At 43.2% G+C, this 27,290-nt stretch overlaps 1 long non-coding RNA gene across 1 annotated transcript; it reads right to left on the reverse strand.

The window, feature by feature from the left end:
- Positions 1-359: 359 nt before the first annotated feature.
- Positions 360-26,644, reverse strand: LOC125389055 (uncharacterized). The gene is made up of 5 exons (XR_007228385.3): positions 26,283-26,644; positions 12,932-13,023; positions 3,836-3,996; positions 1,628-1,736; positions 360-752 (listed from the first exon to the last, which is right to left on the reverse strand). It is a non-coding gene; the product is annotated as an uncharacterized LOC125389055 (long non-coding RNA).
- Between the last annotated feature and the right edge of the window lie 646 nt (positions 26,645-27,290).

The following is a 27,290-nucleotide window of genomic DNA, read 5'->3' on the forward strand; positions in this document are numbered from 1 at the left end:
TCTTGCAGAAAGCCAATGGCCTTTGCACCCCGATTGGCCTTGCTGCCCTTGCACTCGGGAAGGCGTTGGCAGCCAATGGCCTTTGCACCCCAATCGGCCTTGTTGCCCTTGCACTTGGGAAGACATTGGCAGCCAATGGCCTTTGCACCACAATCGGCCTTGTTGCCCTTGCACTTGGGAAGGCATTGGCATCCTTTCCCTCCGGAACCACTGTCCTTGATCAGTTGGAGCATCATGAGGTTCCGACCTGATCGGATACGTCCCGGGCGTCTATTAACATATATATATATATATATATATATATATATATATATATACATATATATATATATACACACACACACACACACACATATATATATATATATATATATATATATATATATATATATATATATATGGGGGAGATGTAGGGCACCAAGGCGCCACAACCCTGCTGTCATTTCCTGCCTCTCAAGCAGCTTCGGCCCCACCCCGAGGCACTTGGCACGCTTTCCCGAATGGCGTGATCCAGCCACCAATCGTGATACCTGGTGCGCTTTCCCGAATGGTGCTATCCAGCCACCAATCGTGAGCTGACGCATAAGATCAGGAGCGGCCAGAGCCATTCAGACTCGGACACGTCTCAGGCTTTGTTCTGCAATGCTTATAAGCCGTGCGTGCCAGGGTCTGGGGTCCTTCACCATCAACCTCAAGTTGTGCGCTCCCAATAAAATTACGTTCTGAGAAGAATCCTGTTGTGGTCGTCTCTTCTGCTGGCGGAAAAAAGACCAAAGCTAAAAGTGCATATAAATGACATTGTATTTGTGAGTTTGGTAGACACGTGTGCAGACATAAGTATCATTACTCAAGAATCTTGGCATCCAAATTGGCCTCTTTAAGAGGCAGATGTTCAATTCCTAGGAAATGGAACCCTATCTCAAGTGAAATAAAGTACAAGACAGGCTAATGCATAGCGCCAGAAAAAACAGAGAAGGCAACTGAGGCCATAGGTGGCTAATATCAAAGTGAATTTATGGGGTCATTACCTGCTGCAGCAATGGAATACCCAGATTAACATTTCTGCAATTTAAGAAACTCCTATTTCTGGGAAGGATATTGTAAGGTACTATACACAAAGAACACCAATCATTCAGGCTGTGCAGGAACACAAAGCCACTAGCAAACCTTTAGAGGTACCAGCGGCCCTACCTTTAAAATGGTTAACTGAGAAACCAATATGTGTTAAATAGTGGCCTTTAATGAAAGACAAAATGCAGTCTTTAGAACAGCTATGGATACCATAAAAATTAATAAAGATTCAGTTTGAAAAAGAGAAACCTCTTGAGAAAGAGAAATGACAGCTCATCCACAGAGGTGACAAGCATACAGGTAGTAAAGAAAATTCATAAGGGTTGGGGCAGGTTTCTATTTTTGTCTTTGCAGGAAAATACTCATCTTCAAAAACAAAAATAAAACAAAACAAAACAAAACACAAAAAAAACAAAAAAAATGAGACCTTGGACATCTAGATGCCTAAAGGAGAAAAGATGACTATCCAGAAAGAATCACCAAGCAAAGAGAATTATGACTTTTGAGGACAGTCATCTGAGGGTAAGACTCTCTGAACATAATAGTCATGACTCACTTAAAAATCAAAGTTGGCTTTGGAGTTAGACAATGGCTCCGTCCTTCTCTAAATCCAAGCATGTTGTTAAAAGAGAAATTCAGAATTTCTCTCTCATGTCAGGAGCCATCTGGTATGGGACATAAAGAAGAAAGAATTTAGAAAAAAATTACTTTTCTTCATACCTATTTTTGTCTCTATCATACCTTTCATTGAATATATGTCTGTATAAATAATGCTTAAGTTTTTCACAATGAACAATGAATTTTCCTGCAGTAATCTTTGGAGTTTCCAGGAAGAAGATGGGACCCCACAACAATGACACCACCTGGTTGATATAACATCATGATGCTGATAGCACTACTATAAGACCTGTTTTGGCTATCGACTGCTCAAGATGGTTCCAACTTGGTTAGCTGAAATGGTGCACCTTTTATAACATTCTGGCCGAAACTCTAAATGGAATCCCCAGAAAAACCCTACTGAATACTCAGAGGCTATTTGCAATTATATCAGACAGGAATCTTGAAACTTAACCATTATTTTACTTTCACAGGACTCCATAGTAAAAAAAAAACCATCACTCCCATGACAGCTGGAAGTAATTCTAGAAGACAACATCCCCTCTTCCAACAAAGTTTGTCCTCAGGGTTAGGGATGTCAATTAGGGGTTGATTATAATTGGTATAGGATTGGGGGTTGGGGTAGAAATTATGTAAGCTCAGGATCTCTTTTAAAAAAAATGGGAAATTGGATGGGATAATAGATAGATTAGTATGAGCAAACTCACACCAATCATAGTGAGTAATTGAGTGAATACTTATGAGCTATTATTTATAGGCAGTTTATACTGGTATGGATTTTTATATATTGTTACAAATTCAAATTATATTGACTATGTTCCTATTTCTGTTTATAGTATCTGAACACCCAGGCAAAGTTATTTTGCCATATTGTATGCATACATGCTTCTACCTCTGCTTAAGACATTTTGTATATTGATATAATTTTAGGATATATTTATCATATTGAAATATACATTTCTACCTCTGATCAAGATACTTATACACTGTTTACATTTGAGGTCATTGTCCTCATTTGTTGCACAATTGTTTAAAGATTGTTTAATATTCTAGTATGAAGTCTTAGTCTTTAAGTTATATAGGTATTAAGAATTATAGGTCAATAGTCATCCATGTTTGTCATAGTTAGACTGATGAGGTTCTTTAGATACATAGAAATTGTATTCTGCATAGATATGTAATCTTCAACTACTTCAAAGAGCTGTAGAATATGGCATTTAAATAACTTAGGGTTCTGTTGACGTGAGACATGATTGCTCCTGACAGCACCAATCTATTCCCGAGAGAATGTTGAGCACTGAAGACACTCCACCTGGAGCTTGTTTTCTTCTTGGCAAAACTGGCCTCTGGGCAAGCAACTGCCCATGTATCAACCACTGACAAAATGCATGATGTCTGGACAGGACAAGCAGGATACAAGAAAAAAAGATTGTCAAATCTTGCCAAGACACGGTTAGGTATCTTTGAAAATTTTCCTGCCTCTGAAAATGGTCTGTCAGTTACTCTAGACCTTAGCCAAAGTTGGTTGCTTCAACATTGTAAATGAGACTTGAGTGATTGCTCAGGTAGCCAGTTGTCTCTGTCATTTGTTGCACATTTTGGAAGTTGCTTGATTGCACTTCCTGTTCGCTCAAGTAATATTATTTCTCTTCTTAGGTCTTTGATGGGGTTGAAGACTAGATAGTTGTAGTTACTTGGCCAAGTTATTTATAATACAAGACTTAGACTCCTAAGGATAGGATAATTATTGAAACATTTATTACATGCTTCTTGTTTGATGTTGTTTATGCTGCTTAGAATTCTAATTTTTACACTTGATATTGTTCTTATTGTATATAATTTTGTATTAGGCTCACAACTCTCTTATTTAAACAAAAGGGGAAGGTACTGTAGGAAATCCTTCAGCCAGTAGTTGCACATGTGCACGCTCCCTCTCTCTCTCTCTTCTGGCTGTTGGATTCAGTTGCTGTTCTCCATTCTAGCAGAGGACTGTGATCTGTGAGTCTACTCCTAAATAAATAACCCTTTATTATACTCAATTCTAATCTAGTGTGGGATTTCTTTTTAGTGTCCATCTTCATTTCCCCATATATATTTTAGAAAGAAATATATATATATCTAAAGGGAATTTATCTGAATGACTTACAGTCTTTGGTCTGGGTAGTCCAACAACAGTTGTCTCCTGGTGAAAAGAAGCTCTACAGTTGTTTAGTGCACATGAGTGGATGTTTCAGCATCCCAATCTGGTGTTGGATTCCTGCAGGATTCCTAGAGAGCAGCTGGTCTTCAGTGCACATCAGAGGAATACTTCAGCAGCAAAATAGACGAATTTGTTATGGAGAGTGAGGAAAGGCATGCAGAAAGTAAAATCCCTTCCATGTCCTTGTATGTGGGCTGCTACCAGATGGTATGGCCAAGATTTAGAGTAGTTCCCCTTCCTCAAATATTCCACTCAAAAAGTCCCTCCTAAGTGTGCCCAACTGTGTGGGTTTTAGTTCTCTTGAGTGTCATTCAATTTGACAACCAATATTACCCATCACACCCTGGAAGGAGTTTTGGAACTCTGGTTCATTCTCTCTCTCTCTCTCTCTCTCTCTCTCTCTCTCTCTCTCTCTCTCTCTTCTCTCTCTCTCTTTCTCCCTCTCTCTCCTTTTCAGCTCCCGATGTAAGCAGTTCACTCTACGCATGCTCCCCACCATCATCATCTGGCACCATTACAGAGGAGAGGCCCAAAGCTTCAAGACACACCCCATTAGCGCTGACACACCTTCAGAACCATGAGCTACATAACTCTTTTCTCTTTATCAGCTAATTGACTAGCTGAGGAATACAGAAATTTGGTACCAAGGAAGAGGGCCATTGTCATCCACTTGAAGAGGTGGAGGAGCCTTTGGAATTGGTTTGTGGGAAGAGTATGGGGGATTTTGGATGAACAAGCTAGAGCAATCCTAAAATGCTACTGAGAGGGCTGGATAGATAGCTCCATGGTTAATAGCACACGCTGCTCTTCTAATGGACCTGAGTTCATCTCCCAAGTACCTAGGTCAGGGAGCCCATAGCTATTTATAACTCCAGAACCAGGGATCTGATGCTTTAGGCCTCAGCACTCTCAAGTACATGTGCTCACACGTGCAAACAGACACACATACACACATATAATTGCACATACTCACATAGAGACAGATACATGCACACTCTTGTATATAAACACACATATATATACATATACACATGATTAAAAATAAAATAAATCTTAACAAACGTGGCTAAGAGGAGCTTGATGTGGAACAGTTGTGATGGCTCTGAAGAGGACATTGATAGCAATGTGAATAGTGATAAGTCAATCTGACTAATGCCTTCAGGATTGTTTGTGGAACTGGAGAAACGGCCCTCTTACTGACACCACGGCAAAGACTTGAACTATGCCGTGGCATTTTATGAATGGCTAATCTTAAAGACAATGAACTGGTTTACCTGACAAACACTGATTTTTTTCTCTATTTTTTCATTTTTATTAGTTCTTTGATAATTTTGTACAATATATTTTGATCGTAGTCACCTCTCCCCGACTCCTCCTGTATCTGTTTTTCCTTCCCATCTACCCAACTCTCTCCTTTTTACCTGCCCTCAAATCCGTCAAGTTCAGTTTCTGCTGCCCATGTTCCCTTGGATGTGTGACTTTGACTCGAGGGTAGTCTTCCCCTCAGGGGTGACACCCTTAAATCTTACTCTCCCTCTTCCAGCAACTATCATTGCCCAAAGCTCATTGGCTGTGGGGGGCTTCATTCCCACCCCCTCCCCACACTGGAGTTTGGTCTGGCTTGTGTTAATGCGGGTTAACGCACATTGATGTCTTGCTGCTGTGAGCTCATATATGCAGAAAGCGCCACCTCCTTACACTCATCCACCTCTGGCCCTTACACTCTTTATACTTCCTCTTCTGCAATGACCCTTGACCTGGGAGGAGGAGATGTGATATAGACTGAACATTACTCCATCTCTTATGCTCTGCATCTTGACCAGTTGTGGGTTTCTGTATTGGTTGCTATCTACTGCAAAAGGACGCTTCTACTGCAAAAGGACGCTTCTACTGCAAAAGGACGCTTCTATGATGAGAGTTGATAGAGTCACAAATCTGGGTCCACGCCACATGTCTTGCTGAGATTTTAGGACATCACATCAAAAGAATTACTGGCTGCTTTCAGTCACATTCACAGTGAGGTTAGAATGATTGGAGAGACCTGTAGTTTAGTCAAAAAGAGAAAAGGTATGTAAAGGTGTGGGCAAGAAGGTTGCAATTGCTAAGCCTTAGCAATTGTGTTGGCTAGACTTATGTCAACTTGAAACATCCGGTCAATAGGAAAAACGTCCCAAGAGTTCCCCAGAAATCAGCAAGTGCTAAGTGTAGAAGCACAAATGTATTTCAAAGACTTTCTACTGTAACTCATTTCAAAATTGAGCTCCAGGGAAGCCTGCGGGTCCCCAGGATTCCACTTCTTGTGTTTAGCAATTGCCGTGGATTAAGTGGAGCCAGGAACAGCTTGTTCCAGCAGCAGACATTGGTGCGTCTACACGATACTGGCTTTACAACTGTGGCAGAGTGCAAGAGTTACACAGCCACGACCATTTCAAAAACTCTAGATGGTCAGCCAGTGAGTTACAGAGTTGAAGTTCCTGCAAAAACTCTCTGAATGGGTGTTGCATAGTGAAGCCGTGGGAGTCAAGTGAGTGTTTGCAAGGGCGACAGTGGGAAGAAGCGTCAGGAACGTGCAATGCCTGCCAAAGGAGGTTACATGCAGCAGACAAAGGCAGCTCAAGCCAGCAGTTAAACTAATTTTAACCACCCCACATGTAGCATGCAAACAATGCAGAAACATAAGCACACACAAGGACATACACATGAACACACATGAAAATAGGCTCAAAGATTTTATATATTTCCTTTCGATTTCTCATTCGTCCATTTTAAATATTAGCTCGCATCTGATTATTTCCTACATGACACTAATAATCCTTACTCTGAAATCTGCACTTCCAGGAACATCTTTTAGAATTTTCTTAAATTAGGCCAAAGGTCAGCAGGTGCAGTTTGGTTCTGTAGACATAACGTAGTATTTTCACCTATTTCCAAAAGCTAAACATTCGGGGGGGGGGGGGGTTATCCTTACTAATGGAAAAATATTCTGCAATATCAATTTTAGGTCATTTTCTTCTTTACTTTCTAACTTACAGCTACTTAGTTATACTCCCTGTGTGTACCTGTGTGTCTAGAAGAAAAAGAAAAAGAAGAAAAGAACAAACAACCTGGACTTCTCACACTCCTTTCCCACCTTACACTAGGCAACATTAGCCTGTTCTGTATTTAAACTGAGATACTCACCGTGAGTTCTCGCCTGGACTGGACACCACAGGCTCATTCATAGTAGCTAATTAATGGCTCGGGTGGCTAATTATCAGGCGATGTCCCTAGATACTATGAATACACCAAATTTCAACATGCGTACATGCACGGATGCACATGTTATCTGAATGAAGAAATAGCTCCTCACATGTATTTGCTGACTCTGTGTGTGAGCTTGAGCATGTTTGTATAAACACATGTGCACATACGTGCCACAGTACATGTGTGGAGGTCAGAAGACAACTCGCAAAAGTTGGTTCTTTCCTTCCATCCTATGGATCACAGGGATAGAACTCAGGTCTTTAGGCTTAGCTTTAGCCACTGGGCCACCTCAACGGGAAGGTCGAGGGATAAACGGGCACAGAAGCAACTGTTCTTAATGTTTGGGGTCCAGAATGTAATGCTTCATGAAGCTTGCTCGTCTGAGAATTGTCCCATTTCAGTTCACCTCAGCAGGGTGTCAGGTGGCTCTCCTGCAGGCAAAAGAGTAGCTTGGGACATTGGCGGATCAGTCCCTACCACGATGTCCCTGTTGACAGTTCTGCACTGTTTCCAGGAACAGGGTATGGATAGCTCCAAGGAGATTCCAGTCCTTGACCTTCTGATGGCATTCGTTAACTACCATATGTGCCTTTTTTTTTTTGGCTTGAAAACCAAGGTGAAGAAACCAGAGTACCAGGGAAGCAAAGAGCAGAGCTGAGGACCTAGGTGCAAGTCAAGGGCACTCAGCAGCTGTGTTTCAGAATAACCCTGTGTGGGTCATCAGGGATGTCACAGACAGTGCAGCAGGGGTGGGAGACGCAGAGCCATACCACCATCTGTAGCAGCCTGAGGAATTCTGTTCGGAGAATTCCACTCAATTGAAGCTGGGCTTCTCAGCCTTACCACTGGAAAGAATTTCTGGGTAAGTCAGTAGGAAGCAACATTGAAGCTCGTTAAAAGCTTTCAGGCCTGAAAAGAGGAGATGGCCCTGGTGTGGGAGGTCCTTCCGTCTATGTGCTTTTATCAGTTAATGAATAAAGAACTGCTTTGAGCCATTGGTAGGGAAGAACAGAACTAGGCGGGGGGGGGAGGGGGGGAGGACATGGGGACATGAGACTAGGCTGTATGCTGGGAGAAAGAAGGGCAGAGTCAGAGAATCACCAGAGACAGACATGCCAAAACTTTAGCCAGAAAAGAGGCTGGATGCGTGCTTTTCCTTGGCATAAATAGTGTAAGAGGCCATGTCCAAGTGGGCAGGTAACTTGAAGGCTCCTGGTGGTAGGAATTCCTACAGCATGGCCCTGCTGGGAAAACAGTTGCAGTGCAAGCTTGAGGGCCTGAGTTTGAATCCCCAGCATCTGTGGGAAACCCAGTTAGTGTGTAGCCGTGGGCTGGAGGAAGGAGTTAGGTGGAGCTCAGAAGCTGACTGGCTAGCCAGTTTAACTGAGATAGTATGCTTCGCGTTCAGTGAGAGATCTCATTTTAAAAAATAAGATAGAGAGTAATGAAGACATCCTGATGCCAATCTCTGGTCTCCACGTGTACCTACATGGATAAGCTCAGCTGCAATCACATGTGTACACATGCGTGCCAACCCCTCGCCAACACACAAACACCTAAGTATAGACACTAACTATAGGGAGGGGGAGGGAAGAATAGTGTTGGCTCCTCACGGAAGGTAGCCCAGAAGGCCTCTGCTTCATGATGGCTCTGCCTTTATTCCCTTCAAACATTTGTCGACAAACTTGTGCCACCGAAGTCTCCAGGTCAGTGGTTCTCAACCTTCCTAACACTGCAACTCTTTAATACAGGTCCTCATGTTGTGGTGACTGTTCAGTTGGAAGCCCTGCCTTGGCCCACTCCTCCCTCTCCAATCCCTGCCTGCTCAGCAAGACCAGCAAAAGTCCAGGCTCCTCCCCAAAAGCTCAAGACCACTCCTATAGAGTATTTAAGTTCCCGGTCCCTAGATCTGCCGCCTCAATTCTGGGGGGCTGAAAAGTTCACCTGAGAACGCTTGGCTCATTAAACCTGGTCTTTTTAATTTGACTTGATCTGGCTTACTGTGTCAGTAGAGAAACCCACTATCAAGGATCCAAAAATAGCCATAAAATTATTTTTGCTGCTATTTCATAACTGTAATCTTGCTACTATTATGAACTGTAATATAAATGTTTGCGTTTTCTGATGGTCTTAGGCAAACCCTCGGAAAGGGTCATTTGACCCCAAAAGGGATCCTGACCCACAGGTTGAGAACCCCTGTTCTAGACTTTTTTTTTTTGACAGATGCACAACATGGTGTATTTTGTAGATTAGCTCCTTATCGGATAGATGATTTAAGAAGATTTTCTTCCATTCCATGGCCTGACTCTACATTTTATTGATTACTTCATTTGCTGCTCAGAAGGTTCAATATTGTCCCATTTGTTTATTTTTGTTTTTGTTATTCACTTTGTAGCTTAATCAAAACAAATCATTACCAAATGTTCGAATGAAAGCTTCACTCCAGTCCCTGACATTTATGTATTCAAAGAGTCTGGGATGTTTGGACGGAAGCCTCACCCAAGCCCCTGACATTTATATATCCAAAGAGTCTGAAATGCTCAGGTGGAAGTTCTATCCCAAGCCCTCTTCCCTGGAGTTGCTCAGTCCAAACTCTGCCCCTGAGAAAGCCTGCCAAACGACGACCTCTCCCCAGAGATGCTTAAGACCACTCCCACAGGGTATTTAAACTGTTCCCCAGAAAACAAACACATGGTTTTCAAGTCTGCCTTTCCTTTTCTGTCTCCTCTCTGTGGGGCTGGAAAGCCCTCTGGGAGCATGGTATCCATTAAACCTGGGCTTTCTCTAATTATGTTTTGTTTGGTCTGATTTGGATTACTGCATCGGCAGAGAGGTTTATTGGGGTGCAAAAACTTTCATGTAGAGGAACCACTGAGGGGCTGTTTTCCTCCCACTGGCCCGAGGCCACATGGTGGGAAAACACCCTTCTCTCCCTACATGCTCTCCATCAGGCTAAGATCAGTTTTCGACTAGGTAAGTTGTCCTTTCCAAACCTTTCCTTAGAGGCCCAGGGCCTCCTGCAATTTTTGGGGGTGTCCTGCCAAAGACTCAGCTGTGCCAGACCTCTGACCTGCTACCAGGACAAGGACCTGTCTTCTTGTCCAAACAGCTGGACCTCACAGTCTGTGGATGTCAGCCATGCTCGAGATCTCTGGCGGCAGCAGCTGAACTCACCTGGGCGGCTCTCAAGAACACCTTGTTCAAGCCAGTCACGGTATACTCCACCCACTGCCTCTCAGACCTTCTGAGTCATTCTCCTCTCTTCCTCCTTGGGCCTTCACAAGTATACGTCTTTCACTTACTGTTTCTAGAAAACCCCCAAGTTACCTTGGCCTCCAGACCTGCCCTAAACCCTGCAACCCTCCTTCCTGTCCCCTTCCTCTCTGGTACCTCCTCCCACTCCTGCCTAGAGGCTGTGATGGCCTTATGCTCACCTCGGCCTGGTCTTCTAGATCAACCACTTACAAATCCCCTCCCCCCCCCGTTTGTTGATGGAAATTCTTTTATGGACAGGTCAGTGAACCGCCAGGTAGCACAAGCAGTGGTCACTTCCCCTAAAACAATTGAAGTGACCCGCCAGCCTATGGGAACCTCTTCACAAAGGCCAAATTAATTGCCTTGACTAGAGCACTCCAGATAGCCAAGGATAGCCAAGTGTCAATGGGCTAACATCTATACGGACTCTACATATGCCTTTTTAATAGCCCATACTCATCTGTCCTATGGAAGGAAGGGGGCTTCCTCACTACCAAGGATACTCCCACAGTTAACTGCCCCCTTAAAGCCAAGCTCTTGGAGACCCTTCAGCTTCCTGCAGAAGTAGTCATAATTCACTACTGGAGACACCAGTCCTCCAAGGACCCAGGGGCCTTAGGCAATGCCAAGGTTGACTCGTTAGCCCGAGGGCTGGCCTCCAGCTCCTCTGGATCAACAGAACATATTTTGGTTTTGACTCCCTCCTATCAGCCCTGTTATTAACCAGAAGACAGGGACAAACTCATGAAAAAGGGGACCACAAAAAGGAAGGATGGTTCTACCTAAATAACTGTCTCATCCTCCCAGGGCCAGGCATTGTCGATCATTTCAGACATCCACCAGACGTACACATAGGCCCCAAGGCTTTGTTTCATTCCTTAGAGCCCCTCTTTGGCCCCACCCATCTCCATCTCTGAGCACATATTCACAGATTCACTCCTCCTGCCAGACGTGTGCCAAGGCCAATCCATAGGGGCCTCTGCACCAGCTTCGTGGACATCACCGGGGTGAAGATTGGCAGGTTGATTTCACTCATGTGTCCACTTATAAAAACTCCATTCCCTGCTAACGTTGTTGACACTTTTACAGGATGGACAGAAATGTTTTCCACCTCCAGGGAAACAGCAGATATGGTGGCTCGGGTACTCCTGGACTACATCATTCCTTGATTTGGCGAGTCACAGATCATACACATGGACATGGGATAAGCCTTCACTTCCAGGGTCATGGAACTCATGGCAGAAGCTCTCAGCATCTCCTGGAAGCTCTGCATCCGGAAAGGCGGAAACGGCCAATGAATTTATCAAGCAATAGCTAACCAAGCTCTTCACTGAACTCAGGTTATCTTGGCCCTCCCGTCTCCCCATTGCCCTTACCCACCTCCAGGCCTCCCCACATTCTCCTACAGGTCTAAGCCCTTTCAAACTCCTTTATGGCAGGCCCTTCCTCCTCAATCACCTCCTCCCAACCCAAACGCCTCCATTGGCTGGGTCTCTACCCTACCTCTTCCTTCTGAGGTCCCTCTCCGTTCACAAGCTGACAGCTATCTCCCTGCCCCCACGCCAACAGACCCAACTGCCCCTGAGCTTGCTCTCCTCCGAGGGGACAGAGTACTCCTCATACAGCTAATTCCTAGGTCTCTTGAGTCTCTATGGAGGACCTAACACAGTGATCCTCATCACACCTTTGGCTGCCAAGCTCCTGGGACAACTATGCTGATACCACCTCTCCAGGTTCAAACGGGCACCTAGTCAGGATACTTGGTCTGTCCAGCAGTTGGGATCCTCCGGTTTTCCAAGATGTTGCAATGAAGGGCCTATCTGGTCTTCTTCCTGGCACACTCATCTTTGTCGGTACAACCAAGACAGATGATAACAATCTATTTTTTCTCCTAGCAACCTGCCTTCTCAGCTCTCTCAGGGAACAGATGCCTATGGCCACCAGGATGGCAGTTAACTGGATGCCTCTCCACCCACACCTCCTGTTGAGTGTGAGTCTGCCAACTCCCAACTCTCCCTTCCCCCATGTTGCACCATGCCCGCTGGAAGCAGCCAGACATGGACTGGCATCCATATATCCAAAGAGTCTGCTATGTTTGGATGGAAGCCTCACCCAAGCCCCTGACATCTACATATGCACAGAATCTGAATGTTCCAGTGGAAGTTCAATCCATAGTCTCCTTCCCTGGAGTTGCCTCAGTCCAGACTCTGCCCCTGAGAAATCCCACCAAAGGGTGACCCCTCCTCAGAGATGCTCAAGATCACCCCACAGGGTATTTAAACTGCCCTCCAGAGAACAAACAAGTGGTTTTCCAGTCTTCCTTTCTTGTCTCCTCTTGGGGGGCTGAAAAGCCATCCAGGAGCATGGGATCCATTAAACCTGGACTTTCTCTAATTGAGTTTTATTTGGTCTGATTTGGATTATTGTGTCAGTAGAGAGGCTTATTGGGGTGCAGAAACTTTTCACCAAAACCCATGTTTTCTTCTGGAAATTTTATGGTTTCAGTGAAGTGACTGAGATAATGCTATCTTGTCTTGATCTTACCTTGTCTCCAGTTAGTGTCTGCTCAGGCATCTTTCAGCCCCTAGTCTGTAGCACAATTAGTAAAAACCTGGAAACAGATATTAAGGTTCAACCTGAAAGCCAGAAAAGCAAAACAGACAGTCACTGGCTCTTACCTCTATCTCAGTCTGAAACGACGATCTTGCCTCCAGGAATCTCAGAATGAGACTGTGTCTGAGAGCTGTCTCCACCCATTTCATATTCCTCTCCTAGGGCTGGGACTGAAGGTGTGCACCACTACCGCCCAGTTCCTATGGCAAACTAGTGCGGCTACTGAGATTAAAGGTGTGTGTTACCGCTGCCTGGACTGTAAAGCCTTAATCAATGGGGCTATTTTACTCTCTGACCTTCAGGCAAGCTTTATTTATTAAAAATACAAAATAAATATCACTAAACTAGTCCCCTGAACAATCACAATAGCCTTGGCAACACATTCAGGGCATCCTATGACCTTGACCAAAACCCAGATGTACAACCAAAACAGCCGATGTGTTCCGAGAAAACAGATGTCACAAGGTTCCCCTGACCTACACCTGGCAATTGTGTCATTGAGGTTTTCTTGTATAAATGTTGTCCTCTGGAGTTTCAATCCCAAGAGGTTTTCCAAGACACCAGCCTGTTCATGGTCACTGGCTCAAAAAGGGACTCTCACTTAGCCTGATATGGGGTGGTGGTCTAGAACTTTCTCGCATGTACTACAATATCAGGTTCTGCAGTTAAGTCTTTTGGGTGTGGTGTACCATAAGGGCCAAATCTCACACTCTTGCATACAGAGTTCTAGTTTTCTCCTCATCACTTATATTCCAAATGTGAAGTTTGAAGGGAAAAGATGAGGAAATGGGGAGAGCATTGGATTGGACAGGAGGGAATGGAGGGCGAACCTGATCCAAACGCATTATATGAAGGCACATAATTATCACCGTCTCCTTTGGTGGGATACCGGCTTGAGCCAGGTTAGCACTTGTGGTCAGCCACACTGGTTACCAAACTTGAAATGATGCCTAATGAATTTGAGCAAATGTCAGATCAATCTGGAAGATAACAACATGGTGGCTGCCACAAAGATTCTCATTTCTTAGAGCATATCCTTGGCCACCCTGGGCACAGTTTGATGAACAGAGCAGAGAAAAAGATGAAACAATCCTTTTCTGAAAGACCAGGCACTCACGAAAAACAAACAAACAAACAAAAACCACTAAATTGAGTAAATTGGAATTTTTACCTATTTGTTTTATTTTATTATATTTAAAATTATATTGATGAACATGGGCCTGTGTGTGCTTACGTAGGTGAGTGCAGGTGTCCTCAGAGACCAGAGGCCTTTGATCTGTAGAGCAGGAGCTATGGGAGGCTGTGAATTAATCAGTTTGGGTGCTGGGATCTGCAGTAAAGGAGACTCCTGCAGAGTTGGGGCTCTCCTGGACCCTGGTTAGGCAGGAAGCATACACAAACACCTGCTTTCACAGAGAGATCCTTTATTTATTGGGGAAGAAAAGTTAAAGTGGCTGCTTAAGAGGAGGAAAGAGGAGAGGTCTGTGTTAGGATGGGCTAGCATCTGGTGGTATATTTTGTCTGGGCATGTTAATTAAGGCAGCCAAAAGGAGGGTTTTTGATTGCTGAACTTCAATACTGTGATAGCTGGATCTTGGTAGTCAGTCTCAGAAGGAGGAAGTGGTCACAAAAAAGGGACTAGAGCTTTGTGGCTAGCTTTAGGAATGTAACCTAGTAGTTTTTAGGAAGACAAAGGGAAGTGGGGAGAAGGGTAAGGTCTACCAGAGCCACAGGCTCCAGTGGCTAGTGTCCCTATAAGTAGTGTGCACTCTCAACTGCCTGGAAAATTTGTACGTCATAACGTGTATAAATAAAAGCAAGTCTAATTTCAGTAAGAGAGATGTATTTTCACCTGTTTCCAAACCACAGTGCTTCAGGGCTGTTGAAATGCATCTTTACCTGTCAACTCATGTGAAACTCAGAAACAGATAAGTGGGGAAAAAACAGGCCAGGGAAAGATACATACAACTTGATGATTGTATGTATATCATATATATGATATATATATGTATATCATATACATATGATATATATGTATATCATAATACAGCGCGAGTGGGACCCTAGTGGGCCCCAAGGTGGACGAGTTCAAACCATGGCTGAGGGCCAGAAAAACACATCATTCAGACAGAGTTTGAGTGTGGAGTTTATTGAGACAAAGGGAATGGGAAGAGAAGAGAGAACAGGAGAGACAGAGAGACATAGACAAAGAGAGAAGGAGAGAGGAATAGAGAGAGACAGAAAAGCCGCCTCCTCAGAGAGAATGGCAGAGAGGAAGAGAGAAGGGTGTGGGTGGAGCTTGTTTTTTTAAAGGGACCTTTGCACCTGCGTACAGAATAGGACCCTGGACTGGCCAGGGTACTGCCTGGGTACATCCTGCCGGATGACAGGGCAGCCACCATAATGCCTGAATCCTAACAAATATGCTTTCCAAAACTTGGACAGATCTTCCCCTCCATACACAGTAACATATCATACACTGTAAGTGAATTTTCAGAATAGCTATTGATCCATGTGCAGAGGAGAATAAGATGAGAGAGCGTCCGTTGGCTTCCGGGATTTATTTAGTTATGTTTTGTTCCTTAAGCTTGGAGATGGTTGTGGAGTATACAGCTAGGCAGGCAGCTCAGCAGTAGAACATTTGTCAGCATTGGGGAGCATTGGGTTTGACCCCTGGGGCAGTAAAAACAGACAAACAAAAACAGCCAAACAACACCGAAATCACCTTGCCTCCAAGCTGGGGATGTAGCTCAGTTGTAGGATACTTGCCCAGCATACACAGAGCTTTGAATTTGACCCCCAGCACAGAGTAACAGCGCAAGTTGGCTTATACTTGCGATTCCAACGCTCAGGAAGCAGAGGCAGGAGGATCAGAGGTTCAAGGTCTTTCTTGACTACATAATGAGTTTGAAGCCATCCCAGGACATATGAAACCCAATCTAAAAAGAAATAAGCCCAAAGAAACAAGAAACCAACACCTTGCCTGAGCAAATAATTGTTGTCATTGGTGAAGGGAATTCTATCCAGCCCAAGCACAGCAGACGTGGCTCTGGCAGGCCTTCCTTCTTCCCCCTTCCCTCCTCCTCCTCACGAAAATCTCTTAGACTGCATCCCTAAAGCTAGCCACAAAAGTCTCTTCCCTTATTTGGCCACTTCCTTCTCCTGATGCCAACCGCCAGGTTCTAGCTGTCAAAGTATTGATTTCCAGAAATCAAAAGTCCCCTTGTGGCTGCCCTAATTAACATACCCAATCAAAATTAAACACCTCATCCTAACATGGGGTTCTCTTTTACCTTTATAAACTGCCCTTTGCCTGTGGTCCACAACTGTCTCCTCTCTATCCAGAGGCAGTCCTGTGTCTCTTGAGGACCAATACCCCTTTCTATTCTTGCTTGTTCCCTTCCCCTTCTCCATTGTTCTCTATATTTTGTCTTTGCTTATATTCCCTGCCCTTTGTCCCACTTGGGCAAATAAATCTCCTTTTTGCTGAGAACTTGATCTTAGGGTATCTTGTACCACTGCCGATTCTTTCAATTGGCACTATTTAAATAATAAGTACATTTTATTCATTACTTTGTATAAGTGACTTTTGTTTATTTAAAAAAAAGTCAAGTTTTGTTTTTAAAATCAGCCTAAATCCTGTCAGAAAGTCTTCATTATGAAATTGGTGCTTTTTCTTGGAAAACAACATATCAAATGGGTCCATCTAGTGGTGAGTCAGAGGATCTCCAGTGTACCTGGACGTCCACCAAGCGAATAAGGCTTTTTCATGGTAAAATTCCTTACTTCGTTCATAACTTGTTGAAAGATTTGAAATCACCTTCCTGCAACTCTGTGAGCCCGGAAGGCCTATGACTTCCCCCATTCTCACTTCTTCTGGTCAGGTTTCTCTTTCCCTTTAGGGTATGACAGTGCTTGCTTGCTGCGTGACATCCTGTGGCAGGGGCTTCCTGCACCTTCCTTCATCTGTACATACATACATATAGACATTCCCTCCCAGTGTAGGGGTGTATCCTCACAGCTACACACGGTTCAGGTCACTCTGTAAGGGCATCTCTTTGAAAGACACAAACAAGGTGCAGAGCGTTATGAAGCCTGTCGGGACAGCTGCTGGGAGAGCTGATTCCAATTTTTCATTGTTTCTTTGATGAATTGTTTGAAGACCGTAGGCTCCTGTACTGAGGATTGCCACAGGGCATGACAATTCACTGCCTTAGTAGAGGCAGGGATATCAGGAGTTCAAGGTCACCCTTGGCTATATAGAGTTTGAGTCCAGCTACATCTAACCAAGTCTCAAAGAAACAACCAACTAACCAACAAACAAAACCAAATAGGCTGTAGTACCAACTCCTGGGCTCAGTTCCATCTTATATTTATTAACAGTGTAACCTTGTATCAATACTTCAACTCTTATTTCTTCTTCAGCTTTCTCATTTGTGGAATAAGGATTATAATTATATTGATCTCATATAGTTATCGCCAAGATGAAGTGACTGTTAGTTGTCAGGTAATTAGAAAATACCAAGAATATAATAAGCATGCAATAAAGATTAGCTATTATTTTTGTGTTTGCAAATTTGAAAACATTCAGAGTTTTATGTGGTGATATTTTGTTTGTGATCTAACAAATAAAACTTGTCTGAAGATCAGAGTACAGTGCTAAGCCACTAATTAGCCATAGAGGCCAGGCACTGGTGGCACACACCTTTAATCCTAGCACTTGGGATGCAGAGGCAGATGAATCTCTGTGAGTTCAAGGCCACCCAGGGCTACACGAGATTGATCCAGTCTAAAAGAGAAACAGAGCCCAGGCAGTAGTGGCATACACCTTTAATTCCAGTACTTGGAAATCAAACATCTTTAATCCGAGCAATAGAGTGGTGGAGCCAGGAAGGGAACTGACTGGGCAGAGAGGTGGTGCTTTCTGACTCAGGCAGAAAAACAGCAGAACACAACCTTGCAGGTGTAATTTTTAAAAGAAGGAAATATCTGTGTTAGAATGGGCTAAGATGGGGTGGTAAAGGAGACAGGGGATGAGGAATGAGGGGAAGAGGACAAGGGAAAGAGACAGGTAGGATTTGTTCTGGAAGGACAAAGGATTGCCTCTGGATAGAGGAGACACTTAGGCAAATGGAGGTTTATAAAGGTAAGGGAGAAACCCTGTGTTCCAATGAGGTGTTTCATTTTAATTGTGCAAGTTAATTAGGTGAGCCAAAGGGGCTTTTGATTGTTGGATTTGGTGTCAGTCTAAGGAGGAGGAAGTGGCAACAGGAAGCAGACCTTGGTGGCCAGCTTTAGGAATGTAATCTAACGGTTTTTATGGAGGACGAGGAAAGGGGAGAAGAGCAAGGCCTGCCAGAGCCATGTTTGCCAAGCTTGGGCAGAGGGAATGGGGGAGAAGGGAAAAGCCTGCCAGAGCCACATGCTTACGCCCCCACGCTAGTGTTCCTTCAGTAATAGCATTTAAAACACGTGATTAACTAAAACCTACAAGTCGGTTAGAAACGTTCCTTCTCCTCTCTTCAAAATCATGACACAAGAATTCACTGCTGTGACAGGAATCTTGTAAACAGAAGATAATGATTTTAGTTTATTAAAAACATGAAAAATCTACTTAAAACTCTTAAAGATGATAGAGGCTTCATTTGATAAATTAAAATCTAAGCTATGAATCAGCCGGCATATGCATGACTACAGAAGGTTGGTGATGAGACAGTAAGAAGCAGAAAGAAATATTTCAAAGATCTCCTGGAGTTCTACTGAAGACCTGTAGGGTGTGTTATTCAACAGCAATCAAAATTCTGGCTTATTCCATGGAGATGGATAAAATAATTCTGAAATTACTTTGAATAAATTGGCAAGCAGTGATTATTGTCAATTTAGAAAAAAAAAGATCCAGGTCTGGCTGTACACTTCTATAATTCCAGTACTTGGGAGGCAGAGACCAGAGCTCATGAGTTTGTTGCCAGCCTTGCTGTATGATGATTGTGTCACAACACTCTGTCAGCCAATCAGATAAACTAACAAATCATAAAGCAAAACAAGGGGGAAATGGGGGAAGAAAGAGAGAGAGGGAGACATAATCGTCCATCCATGTTTTGCAATGTGTTTTAAATGTGATACGGACACAAAGACAGATATTTCCAGCAGTATGGTGGATTGACCAAACCGTAAACACGTGCCATTACATATGAAACTCTATACTGAGTGTCTCTCCATGTTCATGCCTGTAATATATCTTGTTAGACTCTATGACCTCGGTGCACTACAGGAACAGCCCAGTCACACAAAATGAAAATCAGTTCACAGACATTTGACAACCCAACACGTCAGTCACAATAACACTGATTCAAACATTAGTAAGACCCCACTTCTTAAAACAGGAAAAACTGGTGGACTCTTACTGTGCTCAGGAACTATTTATTAATTTCTTCTGGATCTCTATGTGAGGATCTACATCGACATATAACATATATGGAAATGTTTATATTTTTGTCCCAGTTAATATATTGTGTTGGTTTATCTTTAAAAAATTTAAAAGATCAAACTGTACTCAAGATAGTGTTAAATGAAGCATTCTTTAAAGTAAAAATGGAAAATAGGGACAAACTTAGAATATTTTATAATGGAGGCTATGATTAGGGAAAGTTCATTTTATTTATTACTTTTTATATTTGTCTTATGTTTGTAAGTGTTTGCCTGAATTTATGTGCACCCCACAGCCATGCACTGCCCAAGGAGGCCAGAAGGGGGTAGCAGATCCCCTGGAATGGCATTACAGGCATCTTGCTGGTGCTGGAAAATGAATCCAGGTCCCCTGCAAGAGCAGCAAGTGCTCCTAGCAGCTGAGCCATCTCTCCAGCCCTGAAAATTTTATTTTCACTGAGTTAAGCATCCATTGCTACTCAAAAATGAAGAGTGTTGAGTTTGAGGTGTGTCAGTGTGTATTGAACTCTTATTATGAAGCAGATCATACACACACACACACACACACACAATCTCAGGCTCTCACAATCACTGTGCAAGGTAGAGATTTTCTATTCTCAGTGTCTAGATTTGAGGTCCATGCTCTCATGGAATCGCACGCTCACAAAGGCAGCACGGATAGTAAGGGATGAAGCTGCCCTCATTGCCTACCTCGCCCACAGCTGATCAAAGGGAATGGACCTTGCTCAGTTCCTGATAAAACGTCATTCTTTGGCAGGTTCACTATGACCTGTGATTTCTAAACCCTCGTCCAAATCAAACTTCCTCACCATGCAGTCTGACTCGGTTCAGGAGCAGCCAATCCCACCGCAGACTCCTGACTCATGCTATGGGCTGACCTGTAAACCTCTGCCAGAGCGAGATGACAGGAATTTGCCCACATAATCTCCATCTATCCAGTTTTAGAAACAGCCAATCAGGTAGTTGGTGGGGGCCAAAGCTTGGCGAATATGAGATTAAATATTGAGGGTGTTGTCAAATAAAGAATTATAAGAAGCCATTGGTTGGGGCTGAACTTTTCCTGAGGTCCCAGCAGACCAGACTAACACCCACAGAGTACTCACTTACACTGGGATCATATCTCCCAGGGACAGGGAGACAGAAACAACAGTTTCAAAGCAGACCAGTATGGAGTATGCCAGTAAGCTTGCTTCTGCCTTCATAATCACCAAAAAACTCCTCTAAGCTAACCAACTAATTGTTTTTCTAGTGTTCTCCTCTGCGTGTCCTTCCTTGAAGGAAAATAATTACAATAATCAAGCCCCTTAGAAATAATCAGTCCCTTTAGCGTTCTTAGGTTTGGGTTTTGTTTGTGCTGTGCGGGGAGTCAAACCTGGCACTTCTCACATAGTAGACAAATGTTCTGCACCTGAGCCATGACCCACAACACCATGCTCCCCACTCCTAATCGCCTTGTTTTCTCTGTCTGTAAAAACAGACTCTTCTGGCTCAGCTCACTCAAACAGTTAATCCGTCTCTTGAAATGTTGTGGGATCCTAGAATCACAAACCAAGCAGACTGAGAAGACAACCACTGAATCTGTAATGTTTTCCCTTTACAGAGCAGCCATGACTCAGAGGTGGCCAACCCTCCCCCCCCCCCGCCAAGTCTGTGTGTTAGAAATTTAACCTCCAATTCTACACTGTTGTGAAGTGAGACCTTTGAAAAGTGACCGAGTCTTGAGGACTCTGCCCTCACAATGGGTTGATGTGGGTGTAAAAATAGCTTGTTACTAATGTCACGAGTGTGGGTTTGTTATAAAAGTGTTAACAGCCCTGTTTTGCTTACACACCTTTATCCACGGGATAAGGTAAGGCAAAGCCCTTGCCAGTAACCCCAGATCTTGGACTCTTTAGCTCTAGAGCTCTAGACTGTAAAAAAAAAAAAAATATCTTCAATATAAATCACCTGGTGTGTGGTGGTAGAGCCACAGGAAAGGGAAATAGAGGGTAATTAAGCTTGCTCTCAAGAACATCTCACACAATATCACCTTTCTAGGTTAGTTTCCTGCATGGCCCTTGTCGGAGCTCTTAATTCCAGCTTCACAAACAGCTGCATGTGTCCAGACACACCATGCTCACAGGCCTGCTAGTAACAAGTTGCCCTCAACTCCAGAGTCATCCTTTTTTTTTTTTGAGTCTATCATACAAGTATACCATTGTTGGCCTGACTCCTTCTGTTATATCCTATAAGACTTGGCCCAAGAGACTCTTTAAGAAGCTTTTCAGAACCTTCTTTATCAGACTAAAGTCACCTGAGCAGAGATCCACTGTTCTTGGAGTTGAACTCAATCTAGAAAGTTCTTCTGAGATCTCTAAGTCATGAGCATGTGGTAAACAAACAGGCAATAGAGGGAGGGCCAGCATCAAACCCTCTAGAATATCAACCCGAACAACCTCTATGGTGAGTTTTTTTATGTTTGCTTTCTTTCTTTTTCTGAGAGAAAGGGTTTCTCCATGTAATAGCCTTGGCTGTCCTAGAGTTTGCTCTGTAGACCAGACTCAGATCAAATCAGGATCAGAGAGATCTACCTGCCTCTGCCTCCTGAGTGCTGGGATTAAAGGCATGCGCCGCCACTACCTAGCTCAAATATCCCTTCTAGACACGGAGAAAACACCTGGGTTATGGTTACCTACATATCCTTGTTTTATTTTCCAAGTTAAAGCAAGTGCATTCTAAGATGCACACAATATGTAATTATGTACACACAGGTATATGTAATTTGTACACGTATGTATAAACATGCATATTATTGATTCTGAAGGAGAAGACTGTTTTAATTCATTTGTAACTCATAACAAACAGATCTGGCCCTAAACTAACGGGACTGCTCCCTGGAGCAGTCCATGTGTTCTTGAGACAATCCATCTGTACTACCACCAATAAGTTGCTCCTGAAACGGTAAGGCAGCTCTCTGAGTCCTGCAGAGAAATGATTCAAATTTGTCTAGCTCTCTGCCTTCTCTTTATCCATTTGGTTCACCAGTTTGTGAGCAAATTTCGGAAAGAACCTTCCAAAGCTGCTGCAGCACCATGGAGTAAAGAGAGGACGGCGGGGGCGCTTTGTGCTTGTGTAAGTAGAGCGGCTGCCCCAGGTGATCACATCGTTTCACAACATTCTTTTCTTCGTTCCTCGTGTAACACTAGCCAGGAAGGAATTACACACATTTAAAAAGTGAAACATTAAGAACTCTTCCCAATGGGCTTGCACCAATGTGGGTGTTATGATTCTATGTTCCTAGGGAATGGTTCTTTCAAGGCAGAAACTTGAATTTTCTTCAATGTCTGCCACCCCATCAATTCCTAAATGACGTCTACAGTTTACTAAATAGTCAGCTTAAAACTAGAAATAATAAATCACAAATCACTGGACACAAACTTTGTAACATAAGAAACTTGATAGTGACTTCGTTATGTCTCTTCTGTGAATAAGACACCTATTTTTATCATTATTTTAAAATTTTCACTGAAAATTTAACACGGGTCAATTGTTTAAAAGTTAAAAATGTTAGAAATCAAAGGAATAAAATGAGCCAACGTGCTATCAGAACACTCAAGAATAGCTATTTTCTGTCATTTGGTGTGCCTTTCTCTCAGTCTTTTAAAGGGGCTTGTATTAATAGATAAAGCTTATATGGTTCATACCATTCTTACTTTTCAAATGATACATTTTCTGAAGTGATGAATATTCTTTGCAAACTCCATCTTAATGGCTATAACTATTACAAGTTATTTTCCACCCACATCAGATTATACTTCTCCCACTGCCATGGACGTAGCAAGTTGTCATGACCTATGAGACTATACTTAAACTTTCCTCTACTTCAGCTCTTCCTGTCTTCCTCCTTCGCTTTTAGACTTCAGCTGTACCCCGGGGACTTGTGTGCACCACACTCTCTCCGACATCCTGCACCCTCACATGCTGACCCTTCTAGGACCGTGGTTCTCAACTTCCTAATGCTGGGACCCTTTAATACAGCTCCTCAAGTTGTGGTGACCCCCAGTCATAGAATTGTTTTTGGTTACTTCTCTATAACTGTAATTTTACTACTTTTATGATTGTAAAGTAAGTTTCCAAGTTTTCCTAAGGCCTTAGGTGACCCCTGTAAAAGGATTGTTCAATCCCCAAATGGGTCACGACTCATATTTTGAAAACCAGTGTTCTAACACCTCTTTCTTAACTTCTCAATTCCTTCCATCTCCCTATTACTGGTTGGCTTTTTCCCCTAAGTAGTTTTTGCTGATCTCTAATGACCAGAGTCAAAATGGCAGGGTGGTGGTGGTACATGGAGAGAATAAAGGATGGGGTGTCTTGAGTTTGGTTCTTAATTTTTAGAAGGATGTACACAAAATAAGCTGAGAAGAGCTCTCAAAGGAAAGCCAAAGAGGTTATGCTACATAGGAATTTAGCAGGAAAATTTGTCAAAATTTATAGACCAATTGAACCAGGATTACTGGCTTACTCCTATATTCTCAGCGCTCAAGCGGGTGAGGCATGAAGGTCCTGAGTCAGAGCCTAACCTGGTCTATTTGTTTCTTTACGGTTGCTGTACTAAAATGCCATAACCAATGCAATTCATATAAGAGAGTTCATTTTGGCTCTTGGTTCCAGAGGGATAAGAGTCCATCACGGTGGGAAGGCATGACAGCAAGTGTCAGGCCTGACAGTAGGAGCAGGTAGCTGAGAGACCAATCACAAGCACAAGGCAGAGAGAGAACTGAAAATTGGGCAAGACTATACATGCTTAAAGCCCATCCCCAGTGACATACTTCCTCCAGGGAGACCAGGCCTCCTAAATCTTCCCAAACAGCATCACTATCTTGGGATCAAATGTTCAACTGCCTGAGTCCATGGGGGGACATTTCTCATTCAAAGTACCACACTGGGGTTAAAACAATGTGATCTGTACCCCTCTTTTTGTTTTTAAAACAAGAACTAACTACTGATATGCTTAACACATAAAAATTTCAAAATCATACTAAGTAACAAAGTAAGAAAAGAAAAATATACAGTATACAATTTGAGTGATATAGATGCTAAATAATCTAAAATATACCCACAGAAAGTACATCAGTGAGTGTCTGGAATCACAGGCATATTGAGCTTGACTGAATGGGGAACTAGGTTAACTTTTGAGTTATTGGGAATTTTCTGTGTACTGATTGTAGCTGTGGTTGTTATAAGTTTACACACTTGGAAAAAAATCCATCAAATAGTAAATTCTGCACCAGCAAACTTTTTGGGCAGGGGGTCCAAGGTGGGAAATTACATCCAAAGCTGTTGCAAAATGAGATAGGTCAAGGACAGAGATGGAAACTTTGAAAATAGCATTGTTAGAAGCCATGTTGTGTTAAGCAGTGTTTTTTTGTTTGTTTGTTTGTTTTTGTTTTTTTTTGGTTTGTTTTTGTCCCAGAGACAAAACATCTAATTAAAAAAAAACTTAAATGAGGGAAAATGTGGTTTCAGTCTATGGTGGGTTGGCTCCATCTCCTTAGGGCTGTGATGAGCCAATATATCCTGGCAGAAGACTGTAGCTACTCATCTCATAGCAGCCAGGAGTCAGAGAGACAGGGAGGAGCCAGAGACAAGCAGTAACCTCCAAAGGCTGCCCCTACCCAGCCCTCTCTTCCTGCTCAGTGTGAATGCAATAGTGGGTTAACCAGTTGATGAAGCCAGTACCCTTGTGACCCAGCCATCTCTCAGGATCAGCACCAGCTGGGGACCAAGTCTTAAATATTTAAATAAGTCTTGGTAACAATTTCATTTAAAAAAAACTTCATTAATAATTGTTTTGATGACAGGCCATGCTTGCCAGAAAGCCAGGTGGGCTGCCTACAGATCATCTATTTTCCCTCTTTTTCCCAAGATCCATTCCCCAAGCCTCATCCCCAACTCTGCAGCAGGACAACTGTGGCACCTCTGTTTCCAAATTCTATGGATCCCACAGACCTTTCTCTCTTAGCCTTCCTCCCCCTATGTGTAGCTTTATCCCAGCCTCAATTCTAGCAGGCACTCCCTGCTAACCCACAGACCACTCCTGCAAGGGAAGCAGGTAGACTATCTTTAAATCCTGCCCTCTTTTTCTGTCCCTCTTGATTCGACATCCTAGTCTCATTCTATTTCTGCAGCAGACCCTCTGGGGTAAGCTCTCTTCACGGTCTCCCCCTGCTCCAAGAAGATGAAATGAGTAGATCCTGGTTGAACACTCTGCTCTCCTTCCTCCTCTGAGCTCCCAGGACTCAGAAACACATTTTACCCGCAACCCCCAGTGGCCAAAACCAACAGGTACAAAGAAAATTTCCTCCCAGCCAATACACAGCCATCACATTCTCTGAAAATCCAGAGAGGAAACTAAGGAACAAAACACCCACCCAAGAAAGACAAACCCAGAAATCAGCACCTAGACCTATAATCATCCTAATTCTAGATGCCTAGACACCAGTATTTTGTTATTTTAGTGCTATCTTGATACCCGAATCACATAAAGACTCAACAGAGTCACAGACCAATTTTCCTTATAAACATACGTGCAGAAATACTTAATAAAATACTAGCAAACAGAATCCAAGAACACATCAAAAAGATTACCCACCATGATCAAGTTGATTTCATCCCAGAGATGCAGGAATGATTATATATGTATCAGTCAATAAATGTAATTCACCATATAAATAAACTGAACGACAAAAACCACATGATCATTTCATTAGATGCAGAAAAGGCCTTTGACATAATCCAACACCACTTCATGATTTTAAAAAAAGGTACTCTAGAAAGTCCTGCAGCCAGTAGTTACCTGCCCACTGGGACATGGCCTCTTAGACTATGTTTATGTCGATGTAGAGCGTGTGTCTGGCCTCTTTTCCAGCTGTGGGATTCGGTTTCTGATCTTTGTTCCAGCAGAGGATTCTGATTTGTGAGTCTATTCCTAAATAAATAACCGTCTATTTCTCAATTCTGAGCTAGTATGGGATTTCTTTTAAGTGTCCTTCTTCAAAAAGGATATTAGGGGTACAAGGGACATATCTAAACATAAAAAAGCAGTTTATGGCAAAGCCATAGCCAACATTATAGGGTAAAAGGGTCAGCCAAAGAAATCTACCCTTACCCTGAAACCTGAGCCCGTGAGAGAAACGGGCTCTTTAGCCCTGAAATCAGAACTAAAGAAACACACCCTGACCCTGAAACTAGAGCCAAAAGGTTAAAAAGAGCCGGTGAAAGAAACACTCTTTGGCCCTGAAACCAGAGCCAAATCTGCTCCTGACCAACTGAGCGTGAAACCAACCAATACCTGAGCACAAAACCAAACAATTCCTGAACATATAATCTAGCCAATTTGAGCTTATCCAAGACAAGGGGATTGAGATCTGACCAATTCCCTCCCTGAAAATCTTCTGCCTGGAAAAGCTCTTTCCCTAAGAATCCCTATATAACCCCTGTGCCTGTTCAGTTGGTAGCTGCCCTAGACCCTGGAAGAGGCAGATACATTTCTGGATTCCTCCTTCCCAAATAAATCTCTTGAAAAATTTTTGGATGAAGACCTTCTTTTCCTTTGTGGAGCAGAATCTTTGCTGGGAAACTCTCTTTGCAAAGTGGCGCAGAGAAGCGATGTACACTTATGCTGGGAAGCTCCCTTAGGGGAGTGGAGCAGAAGTAACAACTTTTCTATGGAGCCATAGCAGACTGCTATATTTCTGCAGGGATCTCCCCTTTAGGAGAGTGAAGCAGAGAAGTAACTATTTGGGCCAGAGCTAGGAAGAAACAGACCTCCCTGTTGGGAAGCTCCCCTCTGGAGCAGGGCAAA

The sequence above is a fragment of the Myodes glareolus genome, chromosome 4, assembly GCF_982192425.1.
Source record: "Myodes glareolus chromosome 4, mMyoGla1.1, whole genome shotgun sequence".
Taxonomy (NCBI): Eukaryota; Metazoa; Chordata; class Mammalia; order Rodentia; family Cricetidae; genus Myodes; species Myodes glareolus.